Here is a 24,496-nt window from a genome sequence, read left to right on the forward strand (position 1 = left end):
ATGATGTCCAATTGCTCATCTACACCACGTAATGCCACTTCTTTGACTCCCTTAGGACCAGGAAGACAATGTTGTGAGCTAGCTTTTATGCGTCTTGTACTCGCCATGAATGTATGAGGGAACCTGCAAAAAGTTAGCAACGAAACCGAAGATATTGCCTTTCACGCTCCCTTGCGTGTATCCACTCGCACTCATGTAAATGGATGTCACTCTAATGCTCTCACGACACTTCTCAAGTCACAAATTGTTCCCCTTGAAGAACTGGAATTCCTCAATGAGTTTTGAATCAACTTCTCTCCAAGTACTCCAAGATGGCAACGTTTAAGTGGCTGGAATTTGAAAGGAAATTTTGGACAGATTTGATGGATGCGCTATTGTGAATGGAATCTCAATGAAAACTTAGCTTCCTAAAATGTAGGAGAGAATGTAGGAGAGTGTTCCTAAAATGTAGGAGAGAGTATAGGAGAGTGTTCCTTAAACGTAGGAGAGTGTTCCTAAAACGTAGGAGAGAATATAGGAGAGTGTCCAAGTGAAAACAAAGAAACCCTAGCGCAAATGAAGCCCTAGCCACAAGTAGAAACCCTAGCGCAAACGAAACCTTAGTCGCACAAATGAAATCCTAGCCGCACAAAGGGAACCCTAGCCGCCACAAGGAAACCCTAGCCGTCGCCCTCTTGTTTCCTTGTTGCCTTCGGCTATGACTAACGACTTGGACAGAATTTGGTAGCAATGTTGGAACACCAACGACCAGAAATTTCGATGCAACAAACGACTCAATACCACGAAACAACTTGCGGACAGATTGTTCACAACAACTACGGATGAATGGATAGAAATTGGACTCACGAAGACCAACAAAATTCCGGGCAGATTTGACACAACAAAGAAACATGCACGGCAGAATTGAAGATGCAAGACACAACCAAGTTTGGACAGATTTTCAAGCAACGACGTGACACACAAACGGACAGAATTGGTGACACAACCAACGACTCCAACGCAAGAACAAGTTGTGGACAGAAATTATCAATAAACTAGACACAACACAAAGGAGAAAACACACCAACAGATTTTGTGTTCGGATGAACAGTAACGTGAACAGTGTCGGATGAACATTACCGGTGAACAGTGTCGATGAACAGTATGATGAACAGTACGATGAACAGTGACGTTTTTTTTTTTTGTTCTAAAGCAAGGCAGCGGAACAAGAAACGCAAAGACAAACTACGGATATAACGGAAGATACCTCAACCAAAGCTCTGAAGCCAACTGATACGTTCCTCGATCAACACGTTTCGAGACACGTAGCCCGTTTGCCCAAGGATCTAGCGAGGTTGTCCAACGCTTGGTTTGCGGAACCTAGAATCAAACGGACGACACGATTTGATTTAGGTAGTAGACGACACTCCGATGAAGGTGAATACTCCAGGGGAATAGGTCGGATGAACAATCAAGGACAGGACGCAAGATTGCTCAATAACCCTATCCAAAGCAAGTTAAAGGCTCGAATTCTCTAAAAAAGAAAACGAAAGTACTAAGAATTTTATTCATAAAACTTGTGTCTTTAACCTTACAAAGCTAGCCTATTTATAGGCTAAAGTGACTAAAACCCTAAAGGCTAGGAAAAGGAAAAAGTCGGCCCATGCTCTTGGAACAAGATGGGCCGGCCCATGCTCTTACTTAATCATTAACTAATTGCTAACTAATTGATGGGGCCTAAGGCCTTATTCTCTTGGTGGCCCGCTTGACTCTTCGTGGGCTTGGATCATGGTGTAAATGACTCGATTGTCTCTCTCCACGCCCTCAATATCTTTGTGAACTCCATGTTGGTCTTGGACAAGTCTAACCAGAACTTGGAGTGATTCTTTGAAGAGCTTGGCCCGTGCACGCGTGATTGGGCCCAATGGAACTCGGACTGGGTCATTACTTGGGCTAAGGTCCGTGCACACATTAGTCCCCTCCACTTGAGAAGGATTTGTCCTCAAATCTGGATGGAAATGAATGACACGAACAAGGGTTGGTAGTCTGAATCCTCAAATCGAACGCCACCACAGATTGACTTACATGTTTCTTGGTTAGTTTGAAAAAATGCTCACAACCAGCCTAGAAAAACTCATGGCTTTACTCCAGTGGCTCCTCTTGTTCATATCATTCCCCTCCTCTTGAAAGCAATTTGCCCACAAATTGAAGCAAGAATGGTGACAAGACGAGTTACATGCCTTCGACTCAATCTTGTTATGATGGCTACAGATGGCATCCAATTCAAAGCCCATGTGCTAAGTTGGAAAATAACCCTTGTCGAACCTTGAATCTCACAAACCATCTTCAATGTATGCTCAACTTGATCGTTTGTGGTCATGAGGTAAGGGTCCTCAAAGTGGTATGAAGTGTATCCCATGAAATCGAACTCGGGCTCGAACACACTTGCAAGGCACCAAGGCGGATTTGGTGATGTTGGAGCTTCATGTGGACTAAGAGCAAGACAAAAATCATAATGGTCATTGAGGTACTTGTTCTTTAAACGAACCCTTGGTACACAACCATCCCCAAAATGTGGAGTGTTCCCTTCAAGACGAGCTCGAATCAACTCCCCTTTGGTGTGGACTAATTTGAGTTGACATTGTTCCATGAATGGATACCAACGGGGTTTAACTCTTGGAGTACCAACTCCATGGAGGCTTGCAACATCTACAATTGATTTTGGAATGGAACACACCAAGATCAGCTCAACTTGCCTTTGCTTGGTCTGTATAAAAGAAGAAACACTACACAAAGCAAGGGCAAGTTCGTTAAGGAAATAATAGGCCTTCACCGGGTTGCTCAAGATCAGCCCACTTTCTATCTTTTCTTCCTTTTTACCACCCATCTCATTAGATTTTTCCATCTCTTTTTCTAGTTCAACAGCTGACCCTTGGATCTCATTCCTTTCAACTCCCTCGGATTTTACCTCTTCAGGCTCAAATCCCCATCTCGCTTTTTCTCCATCCTATAACGCTCAAGCTCACTTTTCATGCGTGCTAGATCAATACAAAGCTGGTCATAAGTAAGTGATACTAGTCCAAAACGACGACCATTAAATAAGAAGGAATACTTATTAGCATGTCCGTCATATTTAACTTCTCGCCTTGACATCCATGCTTTGCCTAACAACACATGTGTCACTTGAATTGGGACTACATCACACAACACCTCATCCACATATTTGCCGATTTGAATAGGTACAAGTGTGTGCTTAGTAACCCAAACATCACCATGAGTGCTCGTCAACTTGTACGGTTGAAGATGATCAATGGTTGGAAGATTTAATTTCCCAACCATGATAGCACTTGCAAGGTTGACTTCACAACTCCCATCAATGGTCAAGCTACTGATTTTATCTTTGACACCACAACGAGTATAAAACCAACCAAGCAACTGAGATTTGATGATGTCCAATTGCTCATCTACACCACGTAATGCCACTTCTTTGACTCCCTTAGGACCAGGAAGACAATGTTGTGAGCTAGCTTTTATGCGTCTTGTACTCGCCATGAATGTATGAGGGAACCTGCAAAAAGTTAGCAACGAAACCGAAGATATTGCCTTTCACGCTCCCTTGCGTGTATCCACTCGCACTCATGTAAATGGATGTCACTCTAATGCTCTCACGACACTTCTCAAGTCACAAATTGTTCCCCTTGAAGAACTGGAATTCCTCAATGAGTTTTGAATCAACTTCTCTCCAAGTACTCCAAGATGGCAACGTTTAAGTGGCTGGAATTTGAAAGGAAATTTTGGACAGATTTGATGGATGCGCTATTGTGAATGGAATCTCAATGAAAACTTAGCTTCCTAAAATGTAGGAGAGAATGTAGGAGAGTGTTCCTAAAATGTAGGAGAGAGTATAGGAGAGTGTTCCTTAAACGTAGGAGAGTGTTCCTAAAACGTAGGAGAGAATATAGGAGAGTGTCCAAGTGAAAACAAAGAAACCCTAGCGCAAATGAAGCCCTAGCCACAAGTAGAAACCCTAGCGCAAACGAAACCTTAGTCGCACAAATGAAATCCTAGCCGCACAAAGGGAACCCTAGCCGCCACAAGGAAACCCTAGCCGTCGCCCTCTTGTTTCCTTGTTGCCTTCGGCTATGACTAACGACTTGGACAGAATTTGGTAGCAATGTTGGAACACCAACGACCAGAAATTTCGATGCAACAAACGACTCAATACCACGAAACAACTTGCGGACGGATTGTTCACAACAACTACGGATGAATGGATAGAAATTGGACTCACGAAGACCAACAAAATTCCGGGCAGATTTGACACAACAAAGAAACATGCACGGCAGAATTGAAGATGCAAGACACAACCAAGTTTGGACAGATTTTCAAGCAACGACGTGACACACAAACGGACAGAATTGGTGACACAACCAACGACTCCAACGCAAGAACAAGTTGTGGACAGAAATTATCAATAAACTAGACACAACACAAAGGAGAAAACACACCAACAGATTTTGTGTTCGGATGAACAGTAACGTGAACAGTGTCGGATGAACATTACCGGTGAACAGTGTCGATGAACAGTATGATGAACAGTACGATGAACAGTGACGTTTTTTTTTTTTGTTCTAAAGCAAGGCAGCGGAACAAGAAACGCAAAGACAAACTACGGATATAACGGAAGATACCTCAACCAAAGCTCTGAAGCCAACTGATACGTTCCTCGATCAACACGTTTCGAGACACGTAGCCCGTTTGCCCAAGGATCTAGCGAGGTTGTCCAACGCTTGGTTTGCGGAACCTAGAATCAAACGGACGACACGATTTGATTTAGGTAGTAGACGACACTCCGATGAAGGTGAATACTCCAGGGGAATAGGTCGGATGAACAATCAAGGACAGGACGCAAGATTGCTCAATAACCCTATCCAAAGCAAGTTAAAGGCTCGAATTCTCTAAAAAAGAAAACGAAAGTACTAAGAATTTTATTCATAAAACTTGTGTCTTTAACCTTACAAAGCTAGCCTATTTATAGGCTAAAGTGACTAAAACCCTAAAGGCTAGGAAAAGGAAAAAGTCGGCCCATGCTCTTGGAACAAGATGGGCCGGCCCATGCTCTTACTTAATCATTAACTAATTGCTAACTAATTGATGGGGCCTAAGGCCTTATTCTCTTGGTGGCCCGCTTGACTCTTCGTGGGCTTGGATCATGGTGTAAATGACTCGATTGTCTCTCTCCACGCCCTCAATATCTTTGTGAACTCCATGTTGGTCTTGGACAAGTCTAACCAGAACTTGGAGTGATTCTTTGAAGAGCTTGGCCCGTGCACGCGTGATTGGGCCCAATGGAACTCGGACTGGGTCATTACTTGGGCTAAGGTCCGTGCACACATTAGTCCCCTCCACTTGAGAAGGATTTGTCCTCAAATCTGGATGGAAATGAATGACACGAACAAGGGTTGGTAGTCTGAATCCTCAAATCGAACGCCACCACAGATTGACTTACATGTTTCTTGGTTAGTTTGAAAAAATGCTCACAACCAGCCTAGAAAAACTCATGGCTTTACTCCAGTGGCTCCTCTTGTTCATATCATTCCCCTCCTCTTGAAAGCAATTTGCCCACAAATTGAAGCAAGAATGGTGACAAGACGAGTTACATGCCTTCGACTCAATCTTGTTATGATGGCTACAGATGGCATCCAATTCAAAGCCCATGTGCTAAGTTGGAAAATAACCCTTGTCGAACCTTGAATCTCACAAACCATCTTCAATGTATGCTCAACTTGATCGTTTGTGGTCATGAGGTAAGGGTCCTCAAAGTGGTATGAAGTGTATCCCATGAAATCGAACTCGGGCTCGAACACACTTGCAAGGCACCAAGGCGGATTTGGTGATGTTGGAGCTTCATGTGGACTAAGAGCAAGACAAAAATCATAATGGTCATTGAGGTACTTGTTCTTTAAACGAACCCTTGGTACACAACCATCCCCAAAATGTGGAGTGTTCCCTTCAAGACGAGCTCGAATCAACTCCCCTTTGGTGTGGACTAATTTGAGTTGACATTGTTCCATGAATGGATACCAACGGGGTTTAACTCTTGGAGTACCAACTCCATGGAGGCTTGCAACATCTACAATTGATTTTGGAATGGAACACACCAAGATCAGCTCAACTTGCCTTTGCTTGGTCTGTATAAAAGAAGAAACACTACACAAAGCAAGGGCAAGTTCGTTAAGGAAATAATAGGCCTTCACCGGGTTGCTCAAGATCAGCCCACTTTCTATCTTTTCTTCCTTTTTACCACCCATCTCATTAGATTTTTCCATCTCTTTTTCTAGTTCAACAGCTGACCCTTGGATCTCATTCCTTTCAACTCCCTCGGATTTTACCTCTTCAGGCTCAAATCCCCATCTCGCTTTTTCTCCATCCTATAACGCTCAAGCTCACTTTTCATGCGTGCTAGATCAATACAAAGCTGGTCATAAGTAAGTGATACTAGTCCAAAACGACGACCATTAAATAAGAAGGAATACTTAGTAGCATGTCCGTCATATTTAACTTCTCGCCTTGACATCCATGCTTTGCCTAACAACACATGTGTCACTTGAATTGGGACTACATCACACAACACCTCATCCACATATTTGCCGATTTGAATAGGTACAAGTGTGTGCTTAGTAACCCAAACATCACCATGAGTGCTCGTCAACTTGTACGGTTGAAGATGATCAATGGTTGGAAGATTTAATTTCCCAACCATGATAGCACTTGCAAGGTTGACTTCACAACTCCCATCAATGGTCAAGCTACTGATTTTATCTTTGACACCACAACGAGTATAAAACCAACCAAGCAACTGAGATTTGATGATGTCCAATTGCTCATCTACACCACGTAATGCCACTTCTTTGACTCCCTTAGGACCAGGAAGACAATGTTGTGAGCTAGCTTTTATGCGTCTTGTACTCGCCATGAATGTATGAGGGAACCTGCAAAAAGTTAGCAACGAAACCGAAGATATTGCCTTTCACGCTCCCTTGCGTGTATCCACTCGCACTCATGTAAATGGATGTCACTCTAATGCTCTCACGACACTTCTCAAGTCACAAATTGTTCCCCTTGAAGAACTGGAATTCCTCAATGAGTTTTGAATCAACTTCTCTCCAAGTACTCCAAGATGGCAACGTTTAAGTGGCTGGAATTTGAAAGGAAATTTTGGACAGATTTGATGGATGCGCTATTGTGAATGGAATCTCAATGAAAACTTAGCTTCCTAAAATGTAGGAGAGAATGTAGGAGAGTGTTCCTAAAATGTAGGAGAGAGTATAGGAGAGTGTTCCTTAAACGTAGGAGAGTGTTCCTAAAACGTAGGAGAGAATATAGGAGAGTGTCCAAGTGAAAACAAAGAAACCCTAGCGCAAATGAAGCCCTAGCCACAAGTAGAAACCCTAGCGCAAACGAAACCTTAGTCGCACAAATGAAATCCTAGCCGCACAAAGGGAACCCTAGCCGCCACAAGGAAACCCTAGCCGTCGCCCTCTTGTTTCCTTGTTGCCTTCGGCTATGACTAACGACTTGGACAGAATTTGGTAGCAATGTTGGAACACCAACGACCAGAAATTTCGATGCAACAAACGACTCAATACCACGAAACAACTTGCGGACGGATTGTTCACAACAACTACGGATGAATGGATAGAAATTGGACTCACGAAGACCAACAAAATTCCGGGCAGATTTGACACAACAAAGAAACATGCACGGCAGAATTGAAGATGCAAGACACAACCAAGTTTGGACAGATTTTCAAGCAACGACGTGACACACAAACGGACAGAATTGGTGACACAACCAACGACTCCAACGCAAGAACAAGTTGTGGACAGAAATTATCAATAAACTAGACACAACACAAAGGAGAAAACACACCAACAGATTTTGTGTTCGGATGAACAGTAACGTGAACAGTGTCGGATGAACATTACCGGTGAACAGTGTCGATGAACAGTATGATGAACAGTACGATGAACAGTGACGTTTTTTTTTTTTGTTCTAAAGCAAGGCAGCGGAACAAGAAACGCAAAGACAAACTACGGATATAACGGAAGATACCTCAACCAAAGCTCTGAAGCCAACTGATACGTTCCTCGATCAACACGTTTCGAGACACGTAGCCCGTTTGCCCAAGGATCTAGCGAGGTTGTCCAACGCTTGGTTTGCGGAACCTAGAATCAAACGGACGACACGATTTGATTTAGGTAGTAGACGACACTCCGATGAAGGTGAATACTCCAGGGGAATAGGTCGGATGAACAATCAAGGACAGGACGCAAGATTGCTCAATAACCCTATCCAAAGCAAGTTAAAGGCTCGAATTCTCTAAAAAAGAAAACGAAAGTACTAAGAATTTTATTCATAAAACTTGTGTCTTTAACCTTACAAAGCTAGCCTATTTATAGGCTAAAGTGACTAAAACCCTAAAGGCTAGGAAAAGGAAAAAGTCGGCCCATGCTCTTGGAACAAGATGGGCCGGCCCATGCTCTTACTTAATCATTAACTAATTGCTAACTAATTGATGGGGCCTAAGGCCTTATTCTCTTGGTGGCCCGCTTGACTCTTCGTGGGCTTGGATCATGGTGTAAATGACTCGATTGTCTCTCTCCACGCCCTCAATATCTTTGTGAACTCCATGTTGGTCTTGGACAAGTCTAACCAGAACTTGGAGTGATTCTTTGAAGAGCTTGGCCCGTGCACGCGTGATTGGGCCCAATGGAACTCGGACTGGGTCATTACTTGGGCTAAGGTCCGTGCACACATTAGTCCCCTCCACTTGAGAAGGATTTGTCCTCAAATCTGGATGGAAATGAATGACACGAACAAGGGTTGGTAGTCTGAATCCTCAAATCGAACGCCACCACAGATTGACTTACATGTTTCTTGGTTAGTTTGAAAAAATGCTCACAACCAGCCTAGAAAAACTCATGGCTTTACTCCAGTGGCTCCTCTTGTTCATATCATTCCCCTCCTCTTGAAAGCAATTTGCCCACAAATTGAAGCAAGAATGGTGACAAGACGAGTTACATGCCTTCGACTCAATCTTGTTATGATGGCTACAGATGGCATCCAATTCAAAGCCCATGTGCTAAGTTGGAAAATAACCCTTGTCGAACCTTGAATCTCACAAACCATCTTCAATGTATGCTCAACTTGATCGTTTGTGGTCATGAGGTAAGGGTCCTCAAAGTGGTATGAAGTGTATCCCATGAAATCGAACTCGGGCTCGAACACACTTGCAAGGCACCAAGGCGGATTTGGTGATGTTGGAGCTTCATGTGGACTAAGAGCAAGACAAAAATCATAATGGTCATTGAGGTACTTGTTCTTTAAACGAACCCTTGGTACACAACCATCCCCAAAATGTGGAGTGTTCCCTTCAAGACGAGCTCGAATCAACTCCCCTTTGGTGTGGACTAATTTGAGTTGACATTGTTCCATGAATGGATACCAACGGGGTTTAACTCTTGGAGTACCAACTCCATGGAGGCTTGCAACATCTACAATTGATTTTGGAATGGAACACACCAAGATCAGCTCAACTTGCCTTTGCTTGGTCTGTATAAAAGAAGAAACACTACACAAAGCAAGGGCAAGTTCGTTAAGGAAATAATAGGCCTTCACCGGGTTGCTCAAGATCAGCCCACTTTCTATCTTTTCTTCCTTTTTACCACCCATCTCATTAGATTTTTCCATCTCTTTTTCTAGTTCAACAGCTGACCCTTGGATCTCATTCCTTTCAACTCCCTCGGATTTTACCTCTTCAGGCTCAAATCCCCATCTCGCTTTTTCTCCATCCTATAACGCTCAAGCTCACTTTTCATGCGTGCTAGATCAATACAAAGCTGGTCATAAGTAAGTGATACTAGTCCAAAACGACGACCATTAAATAAGAAGGAATACTTAGTAGCATGTCCGTCATATTTAACTTCTCGCCTTGACATCCATGCTTTGCCTAACAACACATGTGTCACTTGAATTGGGACTACATCACACAACACCTCATCCACATATTTGCCGATTTGAATAGGTACAAGTGTGTGCTTAGTAACCCAAACATCACCATGAGTGCTCGTCAACTTGTACGGTTGAAGATGATCAATGGTTGGAAGATTTAATTTCCCAACCATGATAGCACTTGCAAGGTTGACTTCACAACTCCCATCAATGGTCAAGCTACTGATTTTATCTTTGACACCACAACGAGTATAAAACCAACCAAGCAACTGAGATTTGATGATGTCCAATTGCTCATCTACACCACGTAATGCCACTTCTTTGACTCCCTTAGGACCAGGAAGACAATGTTGTGAGCTAGCTTTTATGCGTCTTGTACTCGCCATGAATGTATGAGGGAACCTGCAAAAAGTTAGCAACGAAACCGAAGATATTGCCTTTCACGCTCCCTTGCGTGTATCCACTCGCACTCATGTATATGGATGTCACTCTAATGCTCTCACGACACTTCTCAAGTCACAAATTGTTCCCCTTGAAGAACTGGAATTCCTCAATGAGTTTTGAATCAACTTCTCTCCAAGTACTCCAAGATGGCAACGTTTAAGTGGCTGGAATTTGAAAGGAAATTTTGGACAGATTTGATGGATGCGCTATTGTGAATGGAATCTCAATGAAAACTTAGCTTCCTAAAATGTAGGAGAGAATGTAGGAGAGTGTTCCTAAAATGTAGGAGAGAGTATAGGAGAGTGTTCCTTAAACGTAGGAGAGTGTTCCTAAAACGTAGGAGAGAATATAGGAGAGTGTCCAAGTGAAAACAAAGAAACCCTAGCGCAAATGAAGCCCTAGCCACAAGTAGAAACCCTAGCGCAAACGAAACCTTAGTCGCACAAATGAAATCCTAGCCGCACAAAGGGAACCCTAGCCGCCACAAGGAAACCCTAGCCGTCGCCCTCTTGTTTCCTTGTTGCCTTCGGCTATGACTAACGACTTGGACAGAATTTGGTAGCAATGTTGGAACACCAACGACCAGAAATTTCGATGCAACAAACGACTCAATACCACGAAACAACTTGCGGACGGATTGTTCACAACAACTACGGATGAATGGATAGAAATTGGACTCACGAAGACCAACAAAATTCCGGGCAGATTTGACACAACAAAGAAACATGCACGGCAGAATTGAAGATGCAAGACACAACCAAGTTTGGACAGATTTTCAAGCAACGACGTGACACACAAACGGACAGAATTGGTGACACAACCAACGACTCCAACGCAAGAACAAGTTGTGGACAGAAATTATCAATAAACTAGACACAACACAAAGGAGAAAACACACCAACAGATTTTGTGTTCGGATGAACAGTAACGTGAACAGTGTCGGATGAACATTACCGGTGAACAGTCGATGAACGATGAACAGTACGATGAACAGTGACGTTTTTTTTTTTTGTTCTAAAGCAAGGCAGCGGAACAAGAAACGCAAAGACAAACTACGGATATAACGGAAGATACCTCAACCAAAGCTCTGAAGCCAACTGATACGTTCCTCGATCAACACGTTTCGAGACACGTAGCCCGTTTGCCCAAGGATCTAGCGAGGTTGTCCAACGCTTGGTTTGCGGAACCTAGAATCAAACGGACGACACGATTTGATTTAGGTAGTAGACGACACTCCGATGAAGGTGAATACTCCAGGGGAATAGGTCGGATGAACAATCAAGGACAGGACGCAAGATTGCTCAATAACCCTATCCAAAGCAAGTTAAAGGCTCGAATTCTCTAAAAAAGAAAACGAAAGTACTAAGAATTTTATTCATAAAACTTGTGTCTTTAACCTTACAAAGCTAGCCTATTTATAGGCTAAAGTGACTAAAACCCTAAAGGCTAGGAAAAGGAAAAAGTCGGCCCATGCTCTTGGAACAAGATGGGCCGGCCCATGCTCTTACTTAATCATTAACTAATTGCTAACTAATTGATGGGGCCTAAGGCCTTATTCTCTTGGTGGCCCGCTTGACTCTTCGTGGGCTTGGATCATGGTGTAAATGACTCGATTGTCTCTCTCCACGCCCTCAATATCTTTGTGAACTCCATGTTGGTCTTGGACAAGTCTAACCAGAACTTGGAGTGATTCTTTGAAGAGCTTGGCCCGTGCACGCGTGATTGGGCCCAATGGAACTCGGACTGGGTCATTACTTGGGCTAAGGTCCGTGCACACATTAGTCCCCTCCACTTGAGAAGGATTTGTCCTCAAATCTGGATGGAAATGAATGACACGAACAAGGGTTGGTAGTCTGAATCCTCAAATCGAACGCCACCACAGATTGACTTACATGTTTCTTGGTTAGTTTGAAAAAATGCTCACAACCAGCCTAGAAAAACTCATGGCTTTACTCCAGTGGCTCCTCTTGTTCATATCATTCCCCTCCTCTTGAAAGCAATTTGCCCACAAATTGAAGCAAGAATGGTGACAAGACGAGTTACATGCCTTCGACTCAATCTTGTTATGATGGCTACAGATGGCATCCAATTCAAAGCCCATGTGCTAAGTTGGAAAATAACCCTTGTCGAACCTTGAATCTCACAAACCATCTTCAATGTATGCTCAACTTGATCGTTTGTGGTCATGAGGTAAGGGTCCTCAAAGTGGTATGAAGTGTATCCCATGAAATCGAACTCGGGCTCGAACACACTTGCAAGGCACCAAGGCGGATTTGGTGATGTTGGAGCTTCATGTGGACTAAGAGCAAGACAAAAATCATAATGGTCATTGAGGTACTTGTTCTTTAAACGAACCCTTGGTACACAACCATCCCCAAAATGTGGAGTGTTCCCTTCAAGACGAGCTCGAATCAACTCCCCTTTGGTGTGGACTAATTTGAGTTGACATTGTTCCATGAATGGATACCAACGGGGTTTAACTCTTGGAGTACCAACTCCATGGAGGCTTGCAACATCTACAATTGATTTTGGAATGGAACACACCAAGATCAGCTCAACTTGCCTTTGCTTGGTCTGTATAAAAGAAGAAACACTACACAAAGCAAGGGCAAGTTCGTTAAGGAAATAATAGGCCTTCACCGGGTTGCTCAAGATCAGCCCACTTTCTATCTTTTCTTCCTTTTTACCACCCATCTCATTAGATTTTTCCATCTCTTTTTCTAGTTCAACAGCTGACCCTTGGATCTCATTCCTTTCAACTCCCTCGGATTTTACCTCTTCAGGCTCAAATCCCCATCTCGCTTTTTCTCCATCCTATAACGCTCAAGCTCACTTTTCATGCGTGCTAGATCAATACAAAGCTGGTCATAAGTAAGTGATACTAGTCCAAAACGACGACCATTAAATAAGAAGGAATACTTAGTAGCATGTCCGTCATATTTAACTTCTCGCCTTGACATCCATGCTTTGCCTAACAACACATGTGTCACTTGAATTGGGACTACATCACACAACACCTCATCCACATATTTGCCGATTTGAATAGGTACAAGTGTGTGCTTAGTAACCCAAACATCACCATGAGTGCTCGTCAACTTGTACGGTTGAAGATGATCAATGGTTGGAAGATTTAATTTCCCAACCATGATAGCACTTGCAAGGTTGACTTCACAACTCCCATCAATGGTCAAGCTACTGATTTTATCTTTGACACCACAACGAGTATAAAACCAACCAAGCAACTGAGATTTGATGATGTCCAATTGCTCATCTACACCACGTAATGCCACTTCTTTGACTCCCTTAGGACCAGGAAGACAATGTTGTGAGCTAGCTTTTATGCGTCTTGTACTCGCCATGAATGTATGAGGGAACCTGCAAAAAGTTAGCAACGAAACCGAAGATATTGCCTTTCACGCTCCCTTGCGTGTATCCACTCGCACTCATGTATATGGATGTCACTCTAATGCTCTCACGACACTTCTCAAGTCACAAATTGTTCCCCTTGAAGAACTGGAATTCCTCAATGAGTTTTGAATCAACTTCTCTCCAAGTACTCCAAGATGGCAACGTTTAAGTGGCTGGAATTTGAAAGGAAATTTTGGACAGATTTGATGGATGCGCTATTGTGAATGGAATCTCAATGAAAACTTAGCTTCCTAAAATGTAGGAGAGAATGTAGGAGAGTGTTCCTAAAATGTAGGAGAGAGTATAGGAGAGTGTTCCTTAAACGTAGGAGAGTGTTCCTAAAACGTAGGAGAGAATATAGGAGAGTGTCCAAGTGAAAACAAAGAAACCCTAGCGCAAATGAAGCCCTAGCCACAAGTAGAAACCCTAGCGCAAACGAAACCTTAGTCGCACAAATGAAATCCTAGCCGCACAAAGGGAACCCTAGCCGCCACAAGGAAACCCTAGCCGTCGCCCTCTTGTTTCCTTGTTGCCTTCGGCTATGACTAACGACTTGGACAGAATTTGGTAGCAATGTTGGAACACCAACGACCAGAAATTTCGATGCAACAAACGACTCAATACCACGAAACAACTTGCGGACGGATTGTTCACAACAACTACGGATGAATGGATAGAAATTGGACTCACGAAGACCAACAAAATTCCGGGCAGATTTGACACAACAAAGAAACATGCACGGCAGAATTGAAGATGCAAGACACAACCAAGTTTGGACAGATTTTCAAGCAACGACGTGACACACAAACGGACAGAATTGGTGACACAACCAACGACTCCAACGCAAGAACAAGTTGTGGACAGAAATTATCAATAAACTAGACACAACACAAAGGAGAAAACACACCAACAGATTTTGTGTTCGGATGAACAGTAACGTGAACAGTGTCGGATGAACATTACCGGTGAACAGTGTCGATGAACAGTACGATGAACAGTGACGTTTTTTTTTTTTGTTGTAAAGCAAGGCAGCGGAACAAGAAACGCAAAGACAAACTACGGATATAACGGAAGATACCTCAACCAAAGCTCTGAAGCCAACTGATACGTTCCTCGATCAACACGTTTCGAGACACGTAGCCCGTTTGCCCAAGGATCTAGCGAGGTTTTCCAACACTTGGTTTACGGAACCTAGAATCAAACGGACGACACGATTTGATTTAGGTAGTGATACGAACGTCGCCAACCTTGTGACGAAACCCGTAAAAGATTAGCTTCAGGATCGACAAGAAGACACCAAGTTTGAAGCGGATGACCTCAACCCGTTAATCACGTGGTTAACGAACCTTGGTATAATGGTAGAAGACGCCACAACCTAGTACGATTCTAGATTGATAAGTCACGAACACCTAGAGAAATTCTAAGGTATTCAAGAAGTCTTGGAGAAACCAAGAAAACTCTCAAAATCTGATTTATTGATTGAATGCCTAAACCATTGGAAGTGTGAGCTATTTATAGCCTTACATAGAGATGAACAACTAAATGTGGAACTAGTCTAGAGTTGTGGTCTTGACTAAGACTAACAATTGTAGGCTTGACTATTCCATAAGACTAAGAATTATGGGCTTGACCAAAACTTATGAGGTCATCCCTTAGGTAAACAACCTTATGAGGTCATTGCTTAGGTAAATAACCTTATGAGATCATCGCTTAGGTAAATAAAGCAAGGCTATGGACCATTAAGCCCTTATTACAATGACTTAACTAAAACAGCAAATGTGACTAGAGAAGGGTCACACATGGTTCTCTTTGGCGTGCACTACATGGATGACTTTCATTCCTTCATGCTCAAGCCCCTCAATGACCTTGGGGACAATTTCTTGGCCTTGTATCTCATGAACAAGTCCTTGGAGTTCCTTCCTCATCTTGTTAGCTCGTGCTCGAGTTACGGGTCCTAGGGGAACTCGAATAGTTCGCACTGGTGTCTCTTGGTTCGTATCATCCCCCTCCTCTTCAAAAGGATTTGTCCTCAAATCAGCTTCATCGTCTGCAAGAAAAGGAGATAGATCAGAGACATTGAATGTAGCGCTCACATTGTACTCATCGGGTAGGTCCAGTTTGTAAGCATTGTCATTGATGCGCTTGATGACTTGGAACGGCCCATCTCCTCGGGGAAGTAATTTATTGCGCCTTTGGACTGGGAACCTTTCCTTGCGTAGATGTAACCACACCCAGTCACCAGGTTCAAACACAACGCGTTGGCGTCCCTTGTTAACCCGTTGAGCAACTTGGTCCATCCTTCGCTCAATGTTTAGGCGTACCTGCTCGTGTAATTTCTTGACAAAATCTGCTCGTTTAGCACCATCCATGTTAATGTGCTCAGAAGAAGGTAAAGGTGATAAGTCTAGTGGTGTCAAAGGATTAAAACCATAGACTATTTCAAATGGTGAAAAATGAGTAGAACTATGCACCGTGCGATTGTATGCAAACTCAACATGGGGTAAACACTCTTCCCAGGTTCTAATGTTTTTTCTAATGATGGCACGCAAGAGTGTAGATAGTGTACGATTGACAACCTCAGTTTGGCCATCAGTTTGTGGGTGACTAGTAGTAGAAAATAGCAATTTGGTACCCAATTTTCCCCACAAAGTTTTCCAAAAGTAACTCAAAAATTTGACATCCCTATCAGAGACAATTGTCCTAGGCATGCCATGCAATCTAATGATTTCTTTGAAAAACAAATCAGCAATGTGCGATGCATCATCTGTTTTGTGACATGGTATAAAATGTGCTATTTTTGAAAATCTGTCAACAATAACAAAGATGCTATCATTTCCCCTCTTTGACCTAGGCAACCCTGAAACAAAATCCATGGAAATGTCGGTCCAAGGTTCCTTAGGTACAGGTAAAGGACTATAAAGGCCATAGGGTTGAAGTTTAGACTTAGCTTTGTGGCAAGTAATGCATTTAGCCACCATTCGCTCCACATCTCGTTTCATCCTTGGCCAATGGAAGTGCTCTTGAAGGATAGCTAAGGTTTTAGCTACGCCAAAGTGTCCCATCAAGCCACCTCCGTGTGCTTCCCTAACAAGTAAAGAGCGAATAGAGCAGTTAGGTATACATAGTCGATTGAGGTAGAAAAGAAATCCATCAAGGATGTAGAATTTACCTTGAGTTGCTGAACCACAAGAGTCATAAATACCTGAGAAATCTGGGTCATTGGTGTATAACTCTTTGACTAATTCAAATCCTAACAACCTTGCATCAAGTTGAGTGAGCAAAGAGTACCGACGTGATAATGCATCAGCAACAACATTAGTTTTCCCCACTTTGTACTTAATCACATAAGGGAAGGTTTCAATAAATGCAATCCACCTAACATGACGCTTATTCAACTTGTGTTGTGACTTAATGTGCTTAAGCGACTCATGGTCAGTGTGTATGACAAATTCCCTTGGTCTCAAGTAATGTTGCCAAGTTTCTAAAGCACGGATTAAGGAGTACAACTCCTTATCATAAGTGGAATAGTTCAAAGCTGCCCCATTGAGTTTTTTCACTAAAGTATGCAATTGGTTTGCCCTCTTGCATTAGGACAGCTCCAATACCCACCCCAGATGCATCACACTCTATTTCAAACATCTTGTCAAAGCATGGTAATGCAAGTAGTGGTGCATGTGTGAGTTGATGTTTAAGCATTTGGAAAGCACGTACTTGAGCATCTCTCCACACAAATGGCTCATTTTTCTTAATTACAGCAGTTAGAGGTGCAGCAATGGTACTAAAATCTTTAACAAATCGTCTATAAAAACTAGCAAGACCATGGAAGCTACGTACCTCACCCACCGTGCTTGGAGTAGGCCATTCTCGAATTGCTTTAACCTTCTCCTCGTCCACTTTGATTCCCTGTTTACTCACAACAAAGCCTAGGAAGACAAGTTGATCAGTACAAAAGGAGCACTTCTTAAGGTTAGCATAGAGCTTTTCCCTTCGAAGTACATCAAGAACAAGCTTCACATGTTCAACATGCTCATCTAAGCTCCTACTATAAATCAGGATATCGTCAAAATATACAACTACAAATTTTCCAAGGAATGGACGAAGTACGTGGTTCATCAACCTCATGAACGTACTAGGTGCATTAGTTAGTCCAAATGGCATAACTAACCACTCGTACAAGCCATGTTTGGTTTTAAAGGCCGTTTTCCATTCATCCCCCTCTTTCATCCTAATTTGATGATAACCGCTTTTTAGATCAATTTTAGTGAAAATCACAGCACCATATAGCTCATCTAACATATCATCAAGTCTAGGAATAGGGTGACGATATTTTACCGTTATTGCATTAACGGCCCTACAGTCAGTGCACATTCGCCAACTTCCATCCTTTTTAGGCACCAAGATGACGGGAACCGCACATGGGCTCAAGCTTTCTCGTGCCCATCCCTTTGTTAGAAGCTCTTCGATTTGGCGTTGGAGCTCCTTTGTCTCATCTGGACCCATTTTGTAGGCTGGTCTGTTAGGAAGTGGGGCACCTGGAACCAAGTCAATTTGATGCTCAATTCCCCTTATTGGTGGTAGTCCATTTGGAATCTCATCGGGAAAGACATCCTCATAATCCTGCAAAAGAGAGACAATACTAGATGGTAGAGTGTTAGTAAGATCACTTGTAACAACCAACACCTCTTTGCACAAAAGTACAAAGATGGGTGTATTAACACTCAAAGCTTTTCTTACTACATTGGCTTTTATCAATAGACTTTGCCTTTTCTCTCTCTTTTCAATTTTGGCCGGCTCACTATATGTCTTTTTCCTCTCAATTTTCTCGGCCTTATCATTTCCTGTTGAGCTCTCGATTTTTTTTCTATTTTTTTCTTCTCATTCTCAAGCTCGCTCTCCTTGTTCAGGCTTTCTTGATCTTCACGAACTTGGATAGGAGCGAGTGGCACAAGCACAATCCTCTTCTCGCCTTGCTTGAAGGAGTATTTATTGGTAATGCCATCGAATGTAACTCCCTTGTCGAATTGCCATGGTCTCCCCAATAGTATGTGACATGCTTGCATAGGGACCACGTCGCATAACACCACGTCCTCATACTTTCCAATTCGGATAGGTACTTGGACTTGCTTGGTCACACGAACATCCCCACTATCATTCAACCATTGCAAATGATAAGGTGTTGGATGTCGTAGAGTGGGTAGTGCTAGTTTCTCCACCATCAAGGCACTAGCGACGTTAGCACAACTACCTCCATCTATGATCAAACTACATACCTTGCCTTTGATATAGCAACGGGTGTAGAAAATGTTCTCCCTTTGTGCATGGTCGGCAGCTTTCACTTGGGTTGCTAAGGCTCGTCTGACAACGAGTCCAACTCGTTCATCGACGGGTAATGCTTCCTCTTCTTCCTCTTCTTCCTCAAGGGATGGCAACTCCTCCTTCTCATCCTCATCATCGGTGAAAAACTCACCATTGGGTAAGATGATCATAGTGCGTTGGTTCGGGCATTGGCTAGCAATATGCCCTCGGCCTTGGCATTTGAAGCATCTAGTATCTCGATTTCGCCCCATGCTCGACTCAATGGCAGTCTTTGGTGTTGCCGTAGACTCCCACTTAGTCATATCCGGCCTTGGTCTTGAAGGGATGGAATTACTCGGCCCTTTATCCTCTTTCTTTGGTGGTGTAGTTCGGAGATAAGAGGGTGAAAAGTTGGAGTAACTCCGAGTCGAACCCCTCCTCTTAATCCTCCTTTCAATCTTGATGGCCTTTTCCACCAAATCCCCAAGTTCCACATAGTGGTGTAACTCTACTTGGTCAGCGATTTCGGGCCTTAGTCCGTTCAGGAAGCGTGCCATTGTTGCTTCTCGATCCTCCATGATGTCTGCCCGTAGCATGAGTATTTCCATTTCTTTGTGATAGTCCTCGACACTTCGTGCTCCTTGGTTGAGGCTTTGAAGCTTTTGGTACAAGTCACGGTAGTAGTGACTAGGTACGAAACGCTTCCTCATTAGTCGTCTTAGCTCTGTCCAAGTTTGTATGGTAGGTTCACGACTCCTCCTTCGACTAGTGGAGAGTTGATCCCACCACACAACGGCGTAGTCGGTGAATTCGACCACGGCCAACTTGACCTTTTGCTCTTCCGAGTAAGTATTGCAGTCGAAAACAAGTTCAATCCGCTTCTCCCACTCTAAGTAGGCATCAGGGTCTGATCGTCCTTGGAAAGGCGGAATTTTCATCTTTATGCCCGGAATGTGGTCATTTGAAGGCCTAGCATCACGCTTGGACCTACTTTGCTTATGCTCATAGTTGTTGTCTGAGTTAGAGTCGCTAGACTCATGTGCATAAGCCTTTCCACGGCTGCCTTTGGAGCTTCCATGAGACAACTCTAAGCTGTCAATGCGTTGGTGCATCAGTTCAAGTTTTTGGTCCATCATGCGTCCCAATTCGCCTTTGATTGCTTCTGTGAAAAGTTTAAGATCAAAAGCTTGGGAGCTTGCTCCCCCCTCGTTAGCCATGGTAGGGTAAAAAAAAATAATAATGGAAAGAAGCAAAGTTTATCTCGCACACTTCCTCACGTGTTTACTCTCGCTCTCGTGTTTGAACACTCTAAGAACTCACCAAGGTATTTTCAAGGCTCCTCGGTCAACTCCTCGAAGAAGTTAGAACTCCTTCTAGTGTGGATCGACTTACCAACCAGGGTCACAAGATTGTAGCACTTTGAACGAAAAAAGAACAAAAGATGAAGGGACTGACCACGACTCAATGAATGACTCAAAGTTGAATTTTAAGGATCCTAGACAAAAACTCTACCCAAAACTGGAATTTTGAGCTGCTGGTTGCTGCATTTCTGGGCAGTGTTTTGGTAGATAAATGGACACTTAGAGGATTCAGAATGACACTTAAAACTAACCTAATGATGCACGAAAATTTCCAGAATTAATGATTGGACAGAAATTCCCCAATGGTTGCAAAGATGGAATCCGAATGGAAGATGAATTTGTGTTGTGGTAGGACTGTTTTGGAAACCCAAGGCTGACTTTTCTTCTTTAATCCTTTGGAAACAAGGATTAGTCTTCCTATTTGCTGGTTCCCATAAATTCTAAGGTCAAGTTCAAGATTGGAACTGATTTGGTTGTTTTTGGGAACAAGGGTGGAAAATTTGACTTGAACAGGTTGGAAAATTTGACTTGAATAGGTTGGGAAATTTGACTTGAATAGGCTGAATATTCTTCTTCTTCCTTTGTTTTTGTTTTCTAATCAGCCAAGAAGAGCCAAATTTCGTGGCTAAAATGTTCTTAGTCAAGAAAGAAGATTGTTGTGGTGAAGACAAGGATTTTGGCAGCTGAAAATTTGCAGCCTTGTTGTTTACCAAGATTTGGTTCCCAAAACCCAGAAACTTCAAGATTCTTTCAAGAATTCAAGATGTTAATTCCCAGAATTCAAGAAACACAAAATTGAAGATGATTTCCTCCCTAAACAATCCAAGATTTCACGATTTGATCAAGACAGATTTTGGTTGGCTTCAAGAATCCCAACTAAAGTTCCAAGAACTTCAAGATTGTGGTTTTAAACAATCAGGAACTTCAAGAAACCCAAGTTTTGGTCAAGACAGATTTCCAGGAATTTTTGTAAGGTTAGCCAGCTATTTTTTTTTTTTTGTATGTAAACAAGAACACAAGGTAATAACTAGATAGGACTCTAAAACCCTTGCTACAAACTGATTTTTTTCGGATGAACAGTAACCTCGAATGATCAAATAGAACAAAAGACTGGAATTGAATGGATATAACAGGATAGAAACAAGACTCAAACAAGGAATCAAGAATAAGACACAAAAAAAAAGGCTGGACCAAACCAGGCTAACCACAGCAATTAACAACAACTAGACACAAGTTTATGTCGTAACAAATCTGGAAAAATAACGCAAGAACACGAAGTAACAAATCTGGAAATTGCGGATAGCAACTTAGAACACGAAAACAGAATTTTCGACAACTTGACTCGAAAAGCAAATAAAAAAAAAGGATATAACGTGATACCTCTTAATTAGCTCTGATTACCAACTGATACGAACGTCGCCAACCTTGTGACGAAACCCGTAAAAGATTAGCTTCAGGATCGACAAGAGGACACCAAGTTTGAAGCGGATGACCTCAACCCGTTAATCACGTGGTTAACGAACCTTGGTATAATGGTAGAAGACGCCACAACCTAGTGCGATTCTAGATTGATAAGTCACGAACACCTAGAGAAATTCTAAGGTATTCAAGAAGTCTTGGAGAAACCAAGAAAACTCTCAAAATCTGATTTATTGATTGAATGCCTAAACCATTGGAAGTGTGGGCTATTTATAGTCTTACATAGAGATGAACAACTAAATGTGGAACTAGTCTAGAGTTGTGGTCTTGACTAAGACTAACAATTGTAGGCTTGACTATTCCATAAGACTAAGAATTGTGGGCTTGACCAAACCTTATGAGGTCATCCCTTAGGTAAACAACCTTATGAGGTCATTGCTTAGGTAAATAACCTTATGAGATCATCGCTTAGGTAAATAAAGCAAGGCTATGGACCATTAAGCCCTTATTACAATGACTTAACTAAAACAGCAAATGTGACTAGAGAAGGGTCACACATGGTTCTCTTTGGCGTGCACTACATGGATGACTTTCATTCCTTCATGCTCAAGCCCCTCAATGACCTTGGGGACAATTTCTTGGCCTTGTATCTCATGAACAAGTCCTTGGAGTTCCTTCCTCATCTTGTTAGCTCGTGCTCGAGTTACGGGTCCTAGGGGAACTCGAATAGTTCGCACTGGTGTCTCTTGGTTCGTATCAGGTAGTAGACGACACTCCGATGAAGGTGAATACTCCAGGGGAATAGGTCGGATGAACAATCAAGGACAGGACGCAAGATTGCTCAATAACCCTATCCAAAGCAAGTTAAAGGCTCGAATTCTCTAAAAAAGAAAACGAAAGTACTAAGAATTTTATTCATAAAACTTGTGTCTTTAACCTTACAAAGCTAGCCTATTTATAGGCTAAAGTGACTAAAACCCTAAAGGCTAGGAAAAGGAAAAAGTCGGCCCATGCTCTTGGAACAAGATGGGCCGGCCCATGCTCTTACTTAATCATTAACTAATTGCTAACTAATTGATGGGGCCTAAGGCCTTATTCTCTTGGTGGCCCGCTTGACTCTTCGTGGGCTTGGATCATGGTGTAAATGACTTGATTGTCTCTCTCCACGCCCTCAATATCTTTGTGAACTCCATGTTGGTCTTGGACAAGTCTAACCAGAACTTGGAGTGATTCTTTGAAGAGCTTGGCCCGTGCACGCGTGATTGGGCCCAATGGAACTCGGACTGGGTCATTACTTGGGCTAAGGTCCGTGCACACATTAGTCCCCTCCACTTGAGAAGGATTTGTCCTCAAATCTGGATGGAAATGAATGACACGAACAAGGGTTGGTAGTCTGAATCCTCAAATCGAAGCCACCACAGATTGACTTACATGTTTCTTGGTTAGTTTGAAAAAATGCTCACAACCAGCCTAGAAAAACTCATGGCTTTACTCCAGTGGCTCCTCTTGTTCATATCATTCCCCTCCTCTTGAAAGCAATTTGCCCACAAATTGAAGCAAGAATGGTGACAAGACGAGTTACATGCCTTCGACTCAATCTTGTTATGATGGCTACAGATGGCATCCAATTCAAAGCCCATGTGCTAAGTTGGAAAATAACCCTTGTCGAACCTTGAATCTCACAAACCATCTTCAATGTATGCTCAACTTGATCGTTTGTGGTCATGAGGTAAGGGTCCTCAAAGTGGTATGAAGTGTATCCCATGAAATCGAACTCGGGCTCGAACACACTTGCAAGGCACCAAGGCGGATTTGGTGATGTTGGAGCTTCATGTGGACTAAGAGCAAGACAAAAATCATAATGGTCATTGAGGTACTTGTTCTTTAAACGAACCCTTGGTACACAACCATCCCCAAAATGTGGAGTGTTCCCTTCAAGACGAGCTCGAATCAACTCCCCTTTGGTGTGGACTAATTTGAGTTGACATTGTTCCATGAATGGATACCAACGGGGTTTAACTCTTGGAGTACCAACTCCATGGAGGCTTGTAACATCTACAATTGATTTTGGAATGGAACACACCAACATCAGCTCAACTTGCCTTTGTTTGGTCAGTATAAAAGAAGAAACACTACACAAAGCAAGGGCAAGTTCGTTAAGGAAATAATAGGCCTTCACCGGGTTGCTCAAGATCAGCCCACTTTCTCTCTTTTCTTCCTTTTTACCACCCATCTCATTAGATTTTTTCATCTCTTTTTCTAGTTCAACAGCTGACCCTTTGATCTCATTCCTTTCAACTCCCTCGGATTTTACCTCTTCAGGCTCAAATCCCTCATCTCGCTTTTTCTCCATCCTATAACGCTCAAGCTCACTTTTCATGCGTGCTAGATCAATACAAAGCTGGTCATAAGTAAGTGATACTAGTCCAAAATGACGACCATTAAATAAGAAGGAATACTTATTAGCATGTCCGTCATATTTAACTTCTCGCCTTGACATCCATGCTTTGCCTAACAACACATGTGTCACTTGAATTGGGACTACATCACACAACACCTCATCCACATATTTGCCG

General features: G+C 42.7%; 1 pseudogene; it reads right to left on the reverse strand.

Moving 5' to 3' along the window:
• Nucleotides 1–24,273, reverse strand: part of LOC140015914 (uncharacterized) — a 63,831-nt pseudogene extending 39,558 nt beyond the window's left edge.
• Nucleotides 24,274–24,496: the final 223 nt, after the last annotated feature.

The sequence above is a fragment of the Coffea arabica genome, chromosome 10c, assembly GCF_036785885.1.
Source record: "Coffea arabica cultivar ET-39 chromosome 10c, Coffea Arabica ET-39 HiFi, whole genome shotgun sequence".
Taxonomy (NCBI): Eukaryota; Viridiplantae; Streptophyta; class Magnoliopsida; order Gentianales; family Rubiaceae; genus Coffea; species Coffea arabica.